Consider the following 17,804-nt stretch of genomic DNA (forward strand, 5'->3'; position numbering starts at 1 on the left):
TGGTCTGGACAGATTGGGTGAGCAGGCAAAACAATGGCAGATGCAGTTATTTTGGATAAATGTCAGGTTATTCACTTTGGAGACAAAAGTAAGGTGGTGGATTACTACCTGACTGGCTGTAAATTGGGAGAGGAGAGTGTGCTGCAGGGCCTACATGTCCTTGTGCACCAGTTGCTGAAGGTAAGCTTGCGAGTGCAGCAGGCAGTAAAGAAGGCAAATGCTATATTGGTCTTCATTGTGAGATGCTTCAAGTACAGGAGCAGGGATGTGTTGTTACAGTTAGTTATACAGAGCCTTGGTGAGGCCACACCTCAAACACTGTGTGCAGTTTTGGTCTCATTTTCTGAGGAAGGGTGTCCTTGCTTGGAAATAAAATACGAGGATAGATTGTCCAGCTTAGGATTGTATTCACTGGAATTTAAACGAATGGGAGGGGATCTCATTCTAACAGGATGAGACAGGGTAGATACAGGGAGGATGCTCCGGATGGTGGGTGTGTTTCAAATCAGGGGACACAGACTGAAGATTTGGGGTGGATCATTTAGGACAGAGATGAGGGAGACATTTCTTCACCCAAAGAGTGATGAGCCCGTGGAATTCATTATCACAGGAATTAGTTGATGCCAAGACATTAAATGTATTGAAGAGCGGCTCAATATAGCACTTAAGGCAAATAGTTCAAAGGGGGAGTAAACAGGATGAGGTTGTTGAGTTGGACAATAAGCCATGATCATGATAATGACAGCGCAGGCTCAAAGGGCTGAATGGCCTCCTCCTGCTCCTATCTTCTACACTTAAGAGGATATTGCCCTGAGAAAACCATGGACAGTATTAGTGCTTCCCCATTTAACTCAAAATATCACTCATCATCCCACCCGAAAAATAATATGGAGACATAACCACTCAAATTTCAATGACACATCACCTCCCAAGTGTCAAGATGTGATGACTGAAGTGCAGCTTTGCTCAGTCTTAACACAAGATGTCATTTTGTTCTGTGATTGTGTGTGTGTCTGCAAATCTATGTGCGCATGTGTCTGTGTGCGTGTATCTGTATATGTATGTGTCTGTGTCTGTATGGTTGTATGTGTGTGTGTGTGTGTGTGTGTGTCTGTGTGTGTCTCTGTGTGGGGATGTGTGCATAACTGTGTCTGTTTGTGTCTCTGTGTAGGTGCATGTCTGTGTGTGTGCGTGTGTATGTGTGCATGTACATTTCTGTATCTGTAGCCATGTGAAGCACATCATATTTCCTTGAAACTACTTTCTTTGTCAGAGACCACCAGCATGCTCCAGTTGCTGGAAGGTGCTCTGATGTATTTCAGATTGTGTGCCTCCATGTAATGTAACTTTACTGCTTGATGAAAAGACTGATTCATAAGAGACAACTTCTATCACCAATTTCTCACTAACAATTACAGAGTGTCATGATGAGTTATTATCTTTAGTTTTAGCATTTAAGGTCACCCTGACAGCACATGTCAAACCAATGGAAATCTTCCCATTCATTTCTCTCAGCCAATAGGGACTCTCTCCATGTATAGTCAATGTTCAAGACTGTCATACCATTCTTCAGCGTTCCTAAAGCGGACCCTTTGGTCCATCACTAGCTGCCTGGCTGTAGGAATCTCACCATGCAGGAAGTAAGTTCACATGTCACATGCTTCTATTCTGTGAACATACCCAAGATACACTTGTTGGATGATTTAGGGACTCTCCATTTGAGAGGACACAGAATTCAAGAATTTGTCATGTCACCTCCAAATCTCAGCATTCTAACTGGGATACCTTCACCCACATCTCAATTCAACCCAACAAACGCTGCATGTCTCCATACCTTTTCATTCCACCCTCTGTATGTTCCAGGAACACAAAACTCCTTGCAAGGGCATCCGTACCTCTCAGATTATTCCAGACCAGACAACCAAGGGAAAGGGAGTAAGAAAGGACTGCAGCTCAGAGTCAAAAAGCGTGGCGCTGAAAAAGCACAGCGGGTCAGACAGTATATCCAAGGAGAAGAGTCAACGTTTGGGGCATAGGCTTTTCATGGAGTGTCCTGCCCGAAACATTGACTTTTTGGTCAGAAGTGAAGACTATTGTTGGGACAAGGTCTGCTGTTAGAATTGGGCAGTGAAAAGTTAGTTGTCACTCTAATAGATGCCATAATACAACATTCTTGTGGATGGATTATCTCATGCTCCAAATAAAATACAATGAACATCATTGTTATGTGAATCATGAAAAAATTGGAGAACATTAACAGACTGATAACAAAGTCACAAAGCCACCAGTTGACACAGGAGAAGAAAACAAAGAATACAGATAAGCAAGTTCAAGCAGAATTATCAGAGACCATATTTGATTGAATGACTGAGACAAAACAAGTACAGATGACGAACAAATGGATATTTTCAGTTCAGAGAAATTAACTGAGCTACAGCGGAAAGATGAAACACTGAAGCAATATATTGAAAGGCACACACAGAAGTAGAATCGGAAAGCATTCCCAAATGTTACTAACCTAAAAATGATGTCTTGATGAGAAAATGGAGGCGATCACATATTCAGGCAGATGGGAAAGTGGCAGAAATTCATTACCAGGGGCTTTTCGAAAGGAGGTGTGGCATGGAGCACCTGAGCTACCTGTAGGTCATTGTGGGAGTGATAAAACTCACCAAAATACAAGAACATTTTTACTGGTCGAGACTGCACTAAATGGAGTTTACAGTTGATAGAAATGTCAAACATGTCATGCATCTGGAAAACCTCAGGCAGGAATAAAACCAGCACCTTAATACCCATCCCTGAATTTGAGGAACCCTGTTACAATTCTTTGAAGAGGTGACAAGTAGGTTAGACCAGGGAAACCCAGTGAATGTGGTCTACCTAGACTTCCAAAAGGCCTTTGATAAGGTGCCACACGGGAGGCTGCTGAGCAAGGTGAGGGCCCATGGTGTTCGAGGTGAGCTACTGGTATGGATTGAGGATTGGCTGTCTGACAGAAGGCAGAGAGTTGGGATTAAAGGTTCTTTTTTGGAATGGCAGCCGATGACAAGCGGTGTCCCGGAGGGTTCAGTGTTGGGGCCGCAGCTGTTCACATTATATATTAATGATCTGGATGAAGGGACTGGGGGCATTCTAGCGAGGTTTGCCGATGATACAAAGTTAGGTGGACAGGCAGGTAGTACTGAGGAAGTGGGGAGGCTGCAGAAGGATCTAGACAGTTTGGAAGAGTGGTCCAGGAAATGGCTGATGGAATTCAATGTGAACAAATGCGAGGTCTTGCACTTTGGAAAAAAGAATACAAGCATGGACTACTTTCTAAATGGTGAGAAAATTCGTAAAGCCAAAGTACAGAGGGATCTGGGAGTGCTAGTTGAGGATTCTCTAAAGCTAACCATGCAGGTTGAGTCCGTGATTAAGAAAGCGAAAGCAATGTTGTCAATTATCTCAAGAGGGTTGGAATATAAAAGCACCGTTGTGCTGCTGAGACTTTATAAGGCTCTGGTTAGGCCTCATTTGGAGTACTGTGTCCAGTTTTGGGCCCCACACCTCAGGAAGGAGATACTGGCACTGGAGCATGTCCAGTGGAGATTCACACGGATGATCCCTGGAATGATAGGTCTAACATATGAGGAATGGCTGAGGATCCTGGGATTATATTCATTGGAGTTTAGAAGATTAAGGGGAGATCTAATAGAAACTTACAAGATAATACATAGCTTGAAGAGGGTGGACGCGAGGAAATTGTTTCCGTTAGGTGCGGAGACTAGGACCCGTGGACACAGCCTTAAAATTAGAGGGGGTAAATTCAGAACAGAAATGCGCAGACATTTCTTCAGCCAGAGAATGGTGGGCCTGTGGAATTCATTGCCGCAGAGTGCAGTGGAGGCTGGGACGCTAAATGTCTTCAAAGCAGAAATTGATAAATTCTTGACGTCACGAGGAATTAAAGGCTACAGGGAGAATGCGGGTAAGTGGAGTTGAAATGCCCATCAGCCATGATTGAATGGCGGAGTGGACTCGATGGGCCGAATGGCCTTACTTCTGCTCCTATGTCTTATGGTCTTACGGTCTTACAAGGTTCTTAACTGATTCAGTAGGTCCCCTACATAAAACAAAAAGTGGGAGTCAGTATTTGTTAACAATAATAGATGAGTCCATTAGATTTGCAGAGGCTATTCCATCTGTGCAATATCACTGCTCGAAGGATTGTAGAAGAGTTAACCCAGTGTTTAACTCAATAAAGACTACCCACAGAGATACAACCAGATCAAGGATCAAATTTTACATCAAATTTATGGCAGGGAGTGTTAGAAAGGTGGCATCAAACTTCAAAGACCATTAACAAATTTAGGGAAGACCATATTGTGGGCTTATATTCAAGATAATCCAACCAACTGGATAAAGGAATTCCATTTGCACATCTTGCCAATAGGGATGTACTAAATGAATCTGCCTCTTTCAGTCCATTTGAATGAGTGTTGGGGCACGAGCTGAGAGGACCACTGAAATTAAATAAGGAGAAATTAGTGAGTCAGAGTTCAGCAACATATTTGAACTGTGTATCAAATTTTAGGCAATGATTAAATTGAGCGGGGGGTTGGCTAGATGGCATTTAAAAGTAGCACAGCACCTAATGAAGCAGGAAGCAGACAAGAGATCGAAAATTTGGAATTTTTTGAACATGGATAAAGTGTTAGTGTTACTTCCACTTGAACAAATAAAAGCAAGATTTAGTGGAACTTATCAAAGTGAAAGAAAATTGAGTGAGGTGAATTATTTGATAAGGACTGCAGATAGAAAGCAATCTCAGAGTGTCATGTGAATATGCTCAAATGATAATTTGATCCTGTGACAAAGCTGTTACTTTAACAAGGTTAGGTTGTCATTCGGTCTTTTTTCTTCTGGAGGTCATAAAAACTCAGGTTCAGAAAAAGTCTGAGTTTGGAAGGGTTCTAGGGCCAATTTGACAATAGCTAACAGATACTGCCGCAGGCAGAATGCTTTCAAGTTTAAAAAACAAACACTTGTATATTGAAAGGGAGCGGCCAGTTCACCCAGCTCAGCTTTTCTCTGGTTTAGTTTTTTTTAGCAGTCGTGTGAAGAAAGACTGCTGGACCCAAAGAAGCATGTCCAGGCTGGTAATCTCTCTCAGGTGTCTATCCTGTGATAACTTGTGTTTGATATGACCATTTGTGCCAAGGGGTGCTTGTGGGGATGTTGCAAGTACCTTGGAACAGATACACTGTTAGGTTTTAGGATAGGATAAGTTATTCGGTATTCTGTTTCTGTTCTTTGTGTTTCATTCAGTAATCTTTTAAATAAATCCTGTTTGGTTTACAATGAGGTGGTTTAACCAGCTGACTCTCTCCTTGAATATCCACTGTACACCTTCTCAAAACAACTAGCAAAGTTAGGGTCTGGGCTACCTTCTTGAAATATTTTAAGGGGTTTGGTCTGGTCCATAACAATCGAGAAGGAAAGTAAAAGGAGAGTGTGTGACTGGAATCAACTCGCGTGACAAAGTGAGTTCACAGGATTCTGAATTGGACTTTCCTCAAATTAAAATGGACAATGAGGACGTTCTCAAAATTTGGTATAAATTATTGAGGTACCTTCCACCGGAAATCAAAGTGACCTGAAAGAGTTATTTCTATTACATGGGTGATATATGTGGGAATAAGCTGGGAAGTACTAATTTAATTATGCATGATATAGATATAGGAAATACTGTTCCAATTAAGCAATATCCTTATAGATGTACGCCAAAGAAAGTTGGTATAGGTTCAAAGACAACTTGGACGCATGTTCCAAAACAACAGCATCAAAGGGAGTTGCAGGAATTGGAGCTCAGTCATAGTAATGGTGCCACAACCAGATGATTGCGTGCAGCCTATTGCAAAGTTAATGCACTTGCAGCGTCTGATCCATATCCACTTCGACATTGAGAAAACTGTATTGAAAAGGTAGAACAAAGCAACTTATATTTGTAATTTGGACTTGCTCAGAGGATACTGGCAGGTACCTTTATCCAAAGGAGAGAAGACAATTTCGGCTTTTGTAACAATGAATGGATGTTACCAACTTAAAGTCATAGAGTCATAGAGATGTACAGCATGGAAACTGACCTTTCGGTCCAATCCGTCCATGCCGACCAGATATCCCAACCCAAACTGGTCCCAGCTGCCAGCGCCGGCCCACATCCCTCAGTAATCTTTTAAATAAGGTGGCTTACAATGAGGTGGCTTAACCAGCTGATTCTCTCCTTGAATATCATATATCAATCCAGATGCCTTTGAAATGTTGCAATTGTACCAGCCTCCACCACTTCCTCTGGCAGCTCATTCCATACACGTACCACACTCTGTGTGAAAACGTTGCCCCTTAGGTATCTTTTATATCTTTCCTCTCTCACCCTATACCTATGCCCTCTAGTTCTGGACTCCCTAACCCCAGGGAAAATACTTTGTCTATTTATCCTATCAATGCCCCTCATAATTTTGTAAAATTCTATAAGGTCACCCCTCAGCCTCCGATGTTCCAGGGAAAACAGCCCCAGCGTATTCAGCCGCTCCCTGTGGCTCAAATCCTCCAACCCTGGCAACATCCTTGTAAATCTTTTCTGAACATTTTCAAGGTTCACAACATCTTTCCGATAGGAAGTAGACCAGAATTGCACACAATATTCCAACAGTGGTCTAACCATTGTCCTGTACAGCCGCAGCATGACCTCTCAACTCCTGTACTCAATACTCTGACCAATAAAGAAAAGCATACCAAACACCACCTTCACTATCCTACCTATGTGCGATTCCATTTTCAAGGAGCTATGATCCTGCACTCCAAGGTCTCTTTGTTCAGTAACACTCCCTCGGACCTTACCATTTAGTGTACAAGTCCTGCTAAGATTTGCTTTCCCAAAATGCAGGACCTCACATTTATCTGAATTAAACTGCATCTGCCACTCCTCAGCACATTGGCCCATATCCTGTTGTAATCTGAGGTAACCCTCTTCGCTGTCCACGACACCTCAAATTTTGGTGTCATCTGCAAACTTACTAACTGTACCTCTTATGCTCGCATCCAATTCATTTAAGTCATGCAATTTGGTTTAGAAAATGTCCCAGCCACATTTGAAAGGCTAGCTAATAAAGTAATTTCTGGGTTATTCAATTGTACGGTGTACATCGACAACCTTGTGATCTTTTAGTCACACACGGAAGGAACATTTGCAGCATTTATTGGAAGTATTCAATTGACTTTGGGAGGCAGGCTGGTGATAAACCTGTCTAAGTGTGAATTCTCCAAAGACCGAGTCATGTCCCTCAGCCATGTTGTCAGGCATGGACAGGTGGCCCCGACAATGCCATTGACAACGACAGCAGGACGATGGTTCCTGGGAATGAAAAGGTTTACCAGAAGTTTGTACCAAACTATAGTAGTGTGGTTGCTCCACTAATTGACTAATTGAAGAAGTGCAGGAAATTTCAGTGGACAGTAGAATGTCAGAAAGCATTTGCCAACCTGAAAGCTGTGTTAGCCACTGCCCCAGTGTTAGCAACGCCGAACTGCACAAAGCTCCTCAAGATGGCTTCTGATGTGAGTGATATGAGTGTTGGTGTTGTATTCTTACAAGATGACAATGAGAAGATAGAAAGCCCCATTGGGTATTTCTTCAGGAAATTGAATACTCATCAGAAATATTCCACAATTGAGAAGGAGAACCTTGAGCTTGGTGTTCCAACATTTCAACATTTGTATTGTCAGTAATGGGCCTTGGTCAATTGTCTGGACTGATCATAACCCATTAAAGCTTTTGGAGAAATGTAAGGGCTGCACTTCCAGATGGTTTACATGGAGCTTATTACTGCAGCCATTCAATTTGAAAATGATACACGTGGCAGGATGAGAAAATGCATTTGCTGATGACTTGTCACAACTTGGATAATGTAAGATGGAGGGATTTGGTGACAGGAGTAAATGGACAGAAACAGAATGCTGTAGTGAATACTTGCATGGTTCCAGGTGATGCAAGGTGTATGTATTGTCATGTAATAATAGATTAAGACTAAGGTTTTTAAAATGAAATCATCTTTGTCTCTTATTAATGTTGCAGTACAATTACAATACTGGTACCAAACCAACAATGTGGAAACTTGCCCAGGATGTCCTGTACATTAAAAAAGGACAAATTCCAGCCAATTAACGCCCCCATCAGTCTATTCTTGATCATCAGTAAAGTGATGGAAAGGGTCATGAACAGTACTATAAAGCAGCACTTGCTCAGCAATAAGCTGCTCAACATCCTGGGCATTATTATTGACCAGAAACTCAACTGTACTTGCCACAAACACAGTAGCTACAACAGCAGGTCAGAAGCTAGGAATACTGCAGCAAGGAATACTGCAGCCTGTCCCCCATCTACAATGTACAAGTTGGAAGTGTGATGGAATTCCCCCAACTTGCCTGGATGGGTGCTGCCCCATCAACACTCAAGACGTTTGGCACCATCCAGGAAAAGCAGCCCACGTGATTGGCACCACATCCACAAGAGTCAACTCCCTCCACCACACATGCTCAGTACAAACTGCTGCTGCTACTATCTACAAGATTCACTGCAGAAATTCACCGAGGATCCTCAGACAGCACCTTCCAAACCCACAACCACTTCCATCTAGAAGAACAAGGGCAGCAGATGTGTGGGAACTCCACTATCTTCAGTTCCCCTCCAAGTCATGCATCATCCTGACTTGAAAATATAACGCCGTTCCATCACTGTCACTGGGTCAAAGTCCTAGAATTCCCTCCCTAATTACATTGGGGGTTAACCCACAGCAGTTCAAGAAATCAGCTCACCCCCACCTTCTCAAGGACAACTTAGGTCAGGCATAAAATGCTGGCCAGCCAGCGACACCCACACCCCATAAAATAAATAAAAGATAATAGTTCATTGTGTGTGTGTGTGTGAGAGAGAGAGAGTGAGTGAGTAAGACCATACCTCTGTGTGTGTGTGTGCGCGTGTGTCTCTGTGTATGTGTGTATGTGTATTTGTGTATGTGCGTGTCTGTGTGTGTGTGAGAGAGAAAGACCATACCTCTGTGTGTGTGTGTCTCTGTGTGTGTAAGAGAGAGAGAAAAACACTGTGCCTGAGCATGTGTAAGAGAGTGAGTCAGAGAGAGAGAGAGACCATGCCTCTGTGTGTGTGTGTGTGAGAGAGAGAGATAGCAAAAGACTGTGTGTGTGTGTGTCTGTCGGGGGCAAGCGGAGTGGGGGGTGTGGTGATGTGAGGATGCTGTTATCATAAAAATGTTATTTTTGTCCTGTGTTTTTTTGAAGAGAGATTGTAAGGGCAGAGGTGCTGAAGAGTCCAGAGTGTTTGCAGTTTTTTCTTTAAAAAAGTTTAACAATGGAAAAGGAGTGACCAGTTCAGGTTCTTCTAGTTTTGGTCGAGCTGCAGCATTCCCAAGATGTTTTGAGTATCAGAAGGTTGCAAGCTTCAGTAAATGATTCCTAACTGAGCACTCGGGCATTTCTCTGGATGTCGTTCCCTCCTGCCTGTAAGAATACGAGTTTGAATTTACCTTTTTGCCAAGGGGTGTGTTTATGAGATGTTATAACATTGGATCAGGAAATTAGTAAGTTACTGTATCAAGTAGTCGGTTATGTTTTCCAATCGTTTAATGCCACTTTCTTTTGTTTGTGTTTCAACCGTAGTGTTTAAGTGAATTCTGTGTGGCTTAATGCCGAGCGGTTTAACCAGTCGTATCACATCTGGAACATCAATGTCACATTTGCCTTTAAACAAAGAAAACCTTATTTATCCCATCCATGCCTCAATGATTTTACAAACCTCTATACGGTCACCCCTCAGCCACCGACACTCCAGGGAAAACAGCTGCAGCTTCTTCAGCCTTTCCTTGTCGCTCAAACCCTCCAACCCTGGCAACATCCTTGGAGATCTTTTCTGAACCCTTTCAAGTTTCACAGCACCCTTCCTTTACGAGGGAAATTGCACGCAATATTCTAACAGTGGCCTAACCATTGCCCTGTATAGCCGCAACATGACCTCCCAACTCCTATACTCAATGCTCTGACCAACAAATGGAAGCATACTCAATGCCTTCTTCACTATGCTGTCTTCCTGGGACTCCACTTCCACGGAACTAGGAACTCCAAGGTTTCTTTGATCACCAACACTCCCCAGGACATTACCATGAAGTGTGTAAGCCCAGCCCTGATTTGTCTTTCCAAAATGCAGCACGTTGCATTTATCGAAATTAAACTCCATCTACCAACGTTTGCTCTATTGGCCCATCTGATCAAGATCCCGTTATAATTTGAGGTAACCTTCTTCGCTGTCCATTACACCGACAATGTTGGTGTCATCTGCAAACTTACTACATATACCTTCTATGTTCACATCCAAATCTTAAATGTAAGTGATGAAAAGCAGTGGATCCAGCATTGATCCTTGTGGCACATCACAGGTCACAGGCCTCCAGTCTGAAAATCAAACATCTACCACCATCCTCTGTCTTCTACCTTCAAGCCAGTTCTGTATCCAAGTGGCTAGTTCTCCCTGTATTCCATGAGATCTAACCTTGCTAGCCAGTTTCCCATGGGGAACCTTGTTGAACGCCTTACGCCTTATATAAATCACACCTACTGCTCTGCCTTCATGAAATCTCTTTGCTCCTTATTCAAAAAACTCAATCAAGTTTGAGAGACATGATTTCCCATGCACAAAGCCATGTTGACTGTCCCTAATCAGTCCTTGCCTTTCCAAATACATCCTGTCCCTCAGGATTCCCTTCAACTGCAACGTACCCCACCCCCACTGATATCAGGCTCACTGGGCTATAGCTCCCTGGCTTTCCATACCACCTTTCCTCAATAGTGGCACCATGTTAGCCAACCTGCTGCCTTCCAGCACCTCATCGTGACTATCGATGATAAAAAATATCTCAGCAATGGGCCCAGCAATCACTTCTAGCTTCCCACAGAGTTCAAGCGTACACCTGATCAATTCCTGGGGATTTACCCACATTTATGTGTTTTAAGACATCCAGCACCTTTTCCTCTGTAATGTGGACATTTTTCAAGATATCACTGTTTATTTCCCCACATTCTATTTCTTCCATGCCCTTCTCCACAGTAAACACTGACACAAATACTCCTTTAATGTCCCCCTCCCATCTCTTGCAGTTTGATACATAGGCTGCTTTGCTGATCTTTGAAGTACCCTATCCTCTCCCCAGTTACCATTTTGTCCTTAATGCTTTTTTTGTAGAATCATTTTGGATTCTCCTTCACCCAGTTTGCCAAATGTATCTCCTGCCCCCTTTTTGCCCTCCTGATTTCCCTCTTAAGTATACTCCTACTGCCCTTATACTTGAAGAATTCACTCAATCTCTACTGTCTATACCTGACATATGTTTCCTTCTCTTTCTTGAGCAAACCTTCAAGTTCTCGAGTCATCCAGCATTCCCCACACCTCCCAGCCTTGCCTTTCACCCCAATAGGAACATACTGTCTCATTATCTCATTTTTGAAGGCTACACATTTTCCAACCATCCCTTTACCTGCAAAAATCCGCACATAATCACATTTTCAAACTTCTTCCCTCATCCTGCCAAAATTGTCCTTTATCCATTTTAGAACTTTAACAGTTAGATCCTGTCTATCCTTTGCCAGTACTATTTTAAAACTAATCGAATTATGGTCACTGGCACCAAAGTGCTCCCCCACTGACACCTGCTCTGCCTTATTTCCCAAGGGTAGGTCAAGCTTTGCACCTTCTCTAGTCGGTACATTCACATACTGAATCAGAAAATCTTCTTGTACACACTTAACAAATTCCACTCCTTGGGTGCTCCGGTTTCCTCCCATAGTCCAAAGATGTGCAGGTTAGGTGAATTGGCAACGCGAAGTTGCCTGTAGTGTTAGGTGAAGGGGTAAATGTAAGGGAATGGGTCTGGGTGGGTTGGTCTTCAGAGGATCGGTGTGGACTCGTTGGGCCGAATGTCCTGTATTCCACAGTGTAAGTAATCTAATCTAATTTAATCTAACTTTATCTAATCTAATCTAAACCCTTAGCACTACGCCAGTTCTAGTCTACATTTAGAATGTTAAAATTCCCTACCATAACACACTATTATTCTTATAGATAACTGAGATCTCTTTACAAATTTGTTACTCAATTCCCCGCTGATTATGTGGAGCTCTATAGTACAATCCCAAAAAGGTAATAGTCCCTCTCTTATTTCTCACTTCCACCCAAATGAATTCCTGGATGTATTCCCAGGAATATCCTCCCTAATTACATTCATAATGTTATCCCTTATCAAAAATGACACTCCTCCTCCTCCACACCTGCCTCCCTTTCTATCCTTCCTGTAGCATTTGTATCTTGGAACATGAAGCTGCCAGTCCTGCCCATCCTTGAGCGACGTTTCTGCAATTGCTCTGATATCCCAGACCCATGTTCCTAACCATGCCCTGAGTTCATCTGCCTTCCTTGCTAGGTCTCTTGCATTGATGAAAATGCAGTTTGATTTATCAGTCCTACGTTGTTCTCTGCTTTGTTCCTGCCTGCCCTGACTGTTTGACTTGCTCCTTTTCCCAACTGTACCAGTGTCAGATTGATCTCTTTCCTCACTATCACCCTGGGTCCCATCCCCTTGCCCACCTTATTAATTTAATTCCTCCCAAGCAGTTGCAGCAATCTCCCTGCCAGTATATTAGTCCCTTTTGAATTCAGGTGCAATTCATCCCTCTTATATGGGTCACTTCAGCCCTAGAAGAGCTTCCAATGATCTAAAATGTGAATCTTTCTCCCACACACAAGCTCCTTGGCTACACATTAATCTCGGACACCACCTTCCCTCTCCTTCCTGGACCGCTCCATCTCCATCAACAGTGTCCGATTCAACACTGACATCTTCTCCAAACCCACCGGCTCCCACAGCTAAACAAGGACAGAATCCCCCTGATCTTCACGTTCCACCCCACCAACCTCCGGATACATTTCATCATCCTCCGCCACCTACAAATGGACCCCAGCACCACAGAGATATTTCCCTCCACACACTTATTTGTATTCTGTAAAGACCATTCCCTCCGCCACTCCCTTGTCAAGTCCACACCCCACACCCCACCAACCCACCCTCCCCTCCTGGCACCTTCCTCTGTCACCACAGGAATTGCAAAACCTGTGCCCCGATCTCCCTCTCACTTCCCAAATGCCCCAAAGCAGCCTTCCACATCCAACAGAGCTTTCGCTGCACTTCCGCACACGTCATTTACTGTATCCGTTGCTCCCGATGCAGTCTCCTTTACATTGGGGATACAGGTCGCCTACTTGCTGAGTGCTTCAGAGAACATCTCCAGGACACCCGCACCAACCAACCCCACCACTGTGGCTGAAAACCTCTCAACCCCCCCCCCACTCCCACTCCGCTGAGGACATGCAGTTCCTGGGCCTCCTCTATCACTAAACCCTAACCACTCGTCTCGTGGAGAAAGAATGCCTCACATTCTACCTTGGGACATTGCAACCACACACTATCAATGTGGATTTCACCAGGTCCTCTTTTCTCCTCCCCCTCACCATCCCCCCAATCCCAGCCCCAACCTTCCAAATCAGCACCACCATCATGACCTGTCCTATCTGTCAATCTTCCTTCCCACCTATCCACTCCATCCTCCCCCCGACCTTTCACCTTTACCCCCAACTCCATCCATCTAATGCACTCTCATCTACCTTTCCCCAGGCCCACCCCCCCTCCCAGTTCTCTCTCCATCCCCTTGGCTCACAGCCTCATTCCTGATGAAGGGTCTTTTCCTAAAATGGTGATTCTCCTGCTGCTCAAATGCTGCCTGACCTGTTGTGCTTTTCCAGCACCACGTTCTCGACTCTGATCTCCAACATCTGCAGTCTTCACTTTTTCCTAGACGTTCATCTGCTTGATCCTCCTATTCCTAGCCTCACTAGCTCACAGCATCGGGAGTAATCCAGATATTACTACCCTCGAGGACCTCCTTTTAAAATTCCTGCCTAACTTTCTCTCTCCTCTCTTCAGCATTTCATCCATTTTCCTTCCTGTGTCATTTGTTCCAGTGTGCACAGTGACCTGCTGCTGGTCCCACTGCCCTTTGAGAATATTCTGCCTTGATCCTGGAAACAGGGAGACAACACACCATTCTGATTTCTCACTGTCGACCGCAGAAACATCTGTCTGTGCCTCTGACTAGAGAGTCCCCTCTCACAATCGATCGCTTGGTACCTGACATACCCCTTGTTACATTACAGCCTGTCTCGGTCCCAGAAACTTGGCTGTTCATGCTGCGTTCTCCTGAAAGGCAATCACCCCCTACATTTTCCAAACCAACATACTTGTTTGAGATGGGGTTAACCACAGGAGACTCCTGCACGACCTGCCTCCCTCTCCTACTTTTCCTGGTTTTTCTCCCTTTCTTAAAACTACCATCCGTCAGATGCCCCAAGTTCCTGTAAATTCCTCCTTGCCTCAAACTGCCGCTCCAACTGATCGATGCGATCTGATAGGATTCAGAACCAAACACACTTACTGCTGACATAATCATCAGAATTAAGGAAACTGTCCCTAATCTCCAACAGCTGACAGGAAGAGCACATCACTCGACTCAAGGCCATCTTTGTACCTTAACAACCTACAGAAAATAGCATAGTCTAATGCACTTAAAAAACAGTAATCCAGTCTAACTTAGTATCTATGTTTCATATTTTTAAATTTTAATCAAAGGACAGATCTCAAAAAAAACACTCCCCATTAAAAATGACAGCAATATTACACTTAAAAACCATGTACTTATCTGCTCCTGTGCTGTGTGCTCTCCAACATAGGTTCCTCGAATGTCAGCTGTGAATTTCGCTGTTTGTCAATTTTTCTTCAACACACTCCAATATCCGGAAACACTTGAACTCAAACAGCAAAGGCAGTAACTGTGCAGATTCACTGCTGTGTCAGTTAGCAGTGTCAGTTCCTTTCTCTCTGTCTCTCTCTGTCTCTCTCCCTCTCCGTTTCTCTCCCAGACCATGTGGTCACTACCTTTCTTCACTTCCTCCTTTTTAAAGAGCCATTGTTTTGATCTTTTCTCCCAAACTTCCAAAACAATGCAACAGCTTAAAAACAGTAATTACTGCTTGTGGAATTCGAGGAACTCACTTCCAACACATAAAATACTCCAAAAGCGAGCAGTTCTTACAGCCAAAACTTTTCCCATCTTCCATCTTGGATTACCCAAATCCTGATAGCTTTTGCTCCATCTCCATGTCAATCCTTATCACTCATTAATTGGTTCTCCCTGTTTCAGTTTGCTTACTTGTCTTCAAATCCTGACCAGTGTAGGGCAGAAATGTTCAATTTTGGTTTTCTTTTAGCAATATTTTGGTTTTGTTCAGTTCTATAACAATAATTCACTATCTTCTTTTTAATGTCCTTTCCACTTCTCTAACGACTATATTTATTGCCTTCAGTTGTGAAGAATATTTGTCCCTATTCTCGTAGAAACTGAGCTCATCTTGTACCAAACTGGTTGAATGTCAGACAGATCGGGGAGTTAGGCATCATTCACCCCAGACTTACACTGACAAGGAAAGCCCAGACTTCAGTCAGGTTTTCTCTTGTTTCTCACCAGCTATTCCTTAAGATACTGAAACCTGACTGTCATCCAGTCCATTTCTGGAGTTCTTAATCCATGAACCTTCAACCTTCAATAGGGCCAATGGTGAAATACCACAGTGGGGGTGATCCCTTCAAAAATGAACTAACTTGTGTCAGAGATGCTAAAATGGCTCAATATAGCTAATGCAAAACTAATTTATTTGACTTTTATCCAAAATATTAAACCTGTCTCACACAGGTTAATTAACCTGAGCATAAACAGACTCAGTGAACATGGCTTGGGCCTGGATGTGGTTAACAGCACAATCTCATTGCTGCAGTTCCTTATGAACACGTTGGTGTCTCAGCAGGTTGAATGAGCGAGCAAACCCTTCTTACACACAGAGCAGGTGAATGGCCTCTCCCTGGTGTGAACTCACTGATGTTTGATGTCAGATGATTGACTGAACCTGGTCCTGCAGTGAGAGCCCCAGAAAGGTTTCTCATCATTGTGAACATGTTGATGGAACATCAGTTTCCTGGAACCTTTAAAGCACTTCCCACAGTCTGGACATTTAAAAGTCCTAGTCTCAGTGTGAACTCACTGGCCTCCCAGTAGGGCAGAAGAGTGAGTAAATCCCTCCCTAAACACGGCGCAATGAAATGGTCTCACGCTTGTGTGAACTCACCGGTGTTTTTGCACATAGGATATGGTACAGGATACCTTCTCATTCGGCTCAGAGGAACAGTCTGAGTTTGCCGATATATCTGCAGCTGGATGACTGAATGAACGCCTTGCCACAGTCAGAGCAGGTTCTCAGCCTCTACCCAGTGTGATCTCGCTGGTGTATAGTGAGTTGAAATAATTGTCTGAACTTAATGCCGCAGTGAGAACTCCTGAATGGTCTCTCCTCTGTTCGAATACGTCAATCAGTTGCCCAGAATTTCTATGGCATTTTCCAAAGTCTTGTGATTTAACAAGTTCTTTTATCTGGGTGAACTCTATGGTCTGCCTGCAGTTGAGAAGACTGAGTGAATCCCTTCCCACACTTGGAGCAGATGAATGGCCTTTCCTCAGTGTGAGTGCATTGCTGAATTTCCAGTTGAGGTGGGGATTTGAATCCTCCTTCACTGTCCTCATATTCCCATCCTTTCTCCCCAGCTTGACTGTGATTATATTTTGACAGTTCAGATGATTTCATCCACACACAGGACAGGTGCACAGTTCCTCGTCACTTGGTGTTTTTTCCTTCCAAGTTCAGAATTGAACAATATTCCAAACATAAAATAAAAATCAATCTTTCCAATTCTAATATGATACCTGGTTCTGTTTCCTGACCACAGAGTGTCCCCTTCACATAATCTATGAAGCTAATTAAAGAGAAGCAAAGTGAGTGAGAAGACCACAATCTGACTGAATGGTCATCCCTAAGACCTGGCTGCAGGATGAAGTTCTAGGACATTCCTGAAGAGGGCGCGCGATATCTCCCCCGCCCCCCAAAAGACACCGGTGCGCAGGCGCTGGATTGAACACGTTGGAGCATGCGCAAATTGACTAAAGGCCCCTTTTTCAGTATCCAGGTTATGGCGGGGAGAGGGTGGTCCCGGAGGAATCATAGAGCCAGTGGTGGGAAAGGTGGTGCGATCTGTCTTCGTAATATCCAGTAAAGGTCCCGCGAACCGAATAAGAATGAGCGGGTCCCGCAGTTTCAGCCCTGAGTTTAATTTCCGGGACCTGGCCGTGACCACCATTTTGTTTGGGGCCAGGCGCATGCGCCGTTATACTGGTGACGCAAAGGGGGTGGGCGGGGCCTACGGTCCCAGTGACGGAGACAATGGAGACAATGGAGATGGGGAGGGGCCTGTGGGACTGACCCAGGAGGAGGGAGAGCCTGGGGGCGGGGACAGGCTTCACAGATCAGGGGGAGGGGGGGGGGACAGGGATTCACAGATCAGGGGGAGGGGGGGGACAGGGATTCACAGATCAGGGGGAGGGGGGGGGACAGGGATTCACAGATCTGGGGGAGGGGGGGGACAGGCATTCACAGATCGGGGGGGGGGACAGGGATTCACAGATCAGGGGGAGGGGGGGGGACAGGGATTCACAGATCAGGGGGAGGGGGAGGGGGAGGGGGAGGGGGGGACAGGCATTCACAGATC

General features: G+C 44.3%; 1 long non-coding RNA gene across 1 annotated transcript in view; it reads right to left on the reverse strand.

Annotated features, from left to right (window-relative positions):
- The window catches only part of LOC140487730 (uncharacterized), a 31,030-nt gene extending 13,629 nt beyond the window's left edge, over positions 1-17,401 (reverse strand). Inside the window, exon 1 of the long non-coding RNA XR_011962908.1 lies at positions 16,334-17,401. This is a non-coding gene — a long non-coding RNA (uncharacterized lncRNA). The remainder of the gene's footprint in view (positions 1-16,333) is intronic.
- Between the last annotated feature and the right edge of the window lie 403 nt (positions 17,402-17,804).

The sequence above is a fragment of the Chiloscyllium punctatum genome, chromosome 17 (assembly GCF_047496795.1).
Source record: "Chiloscyllium punctatum isolate Juve2018m chromosome 17, sChiPun1.3, whole genome shotgun sequence".
NCBI classification, from domain to species: domain Eukaryota; kingdom Metazoa; phylum Chordata; class Chondrichthyes; order Orectolobiformes; family Hemiscylliidae; genus Chiloscyllium; species Chiloscyllium punctatum.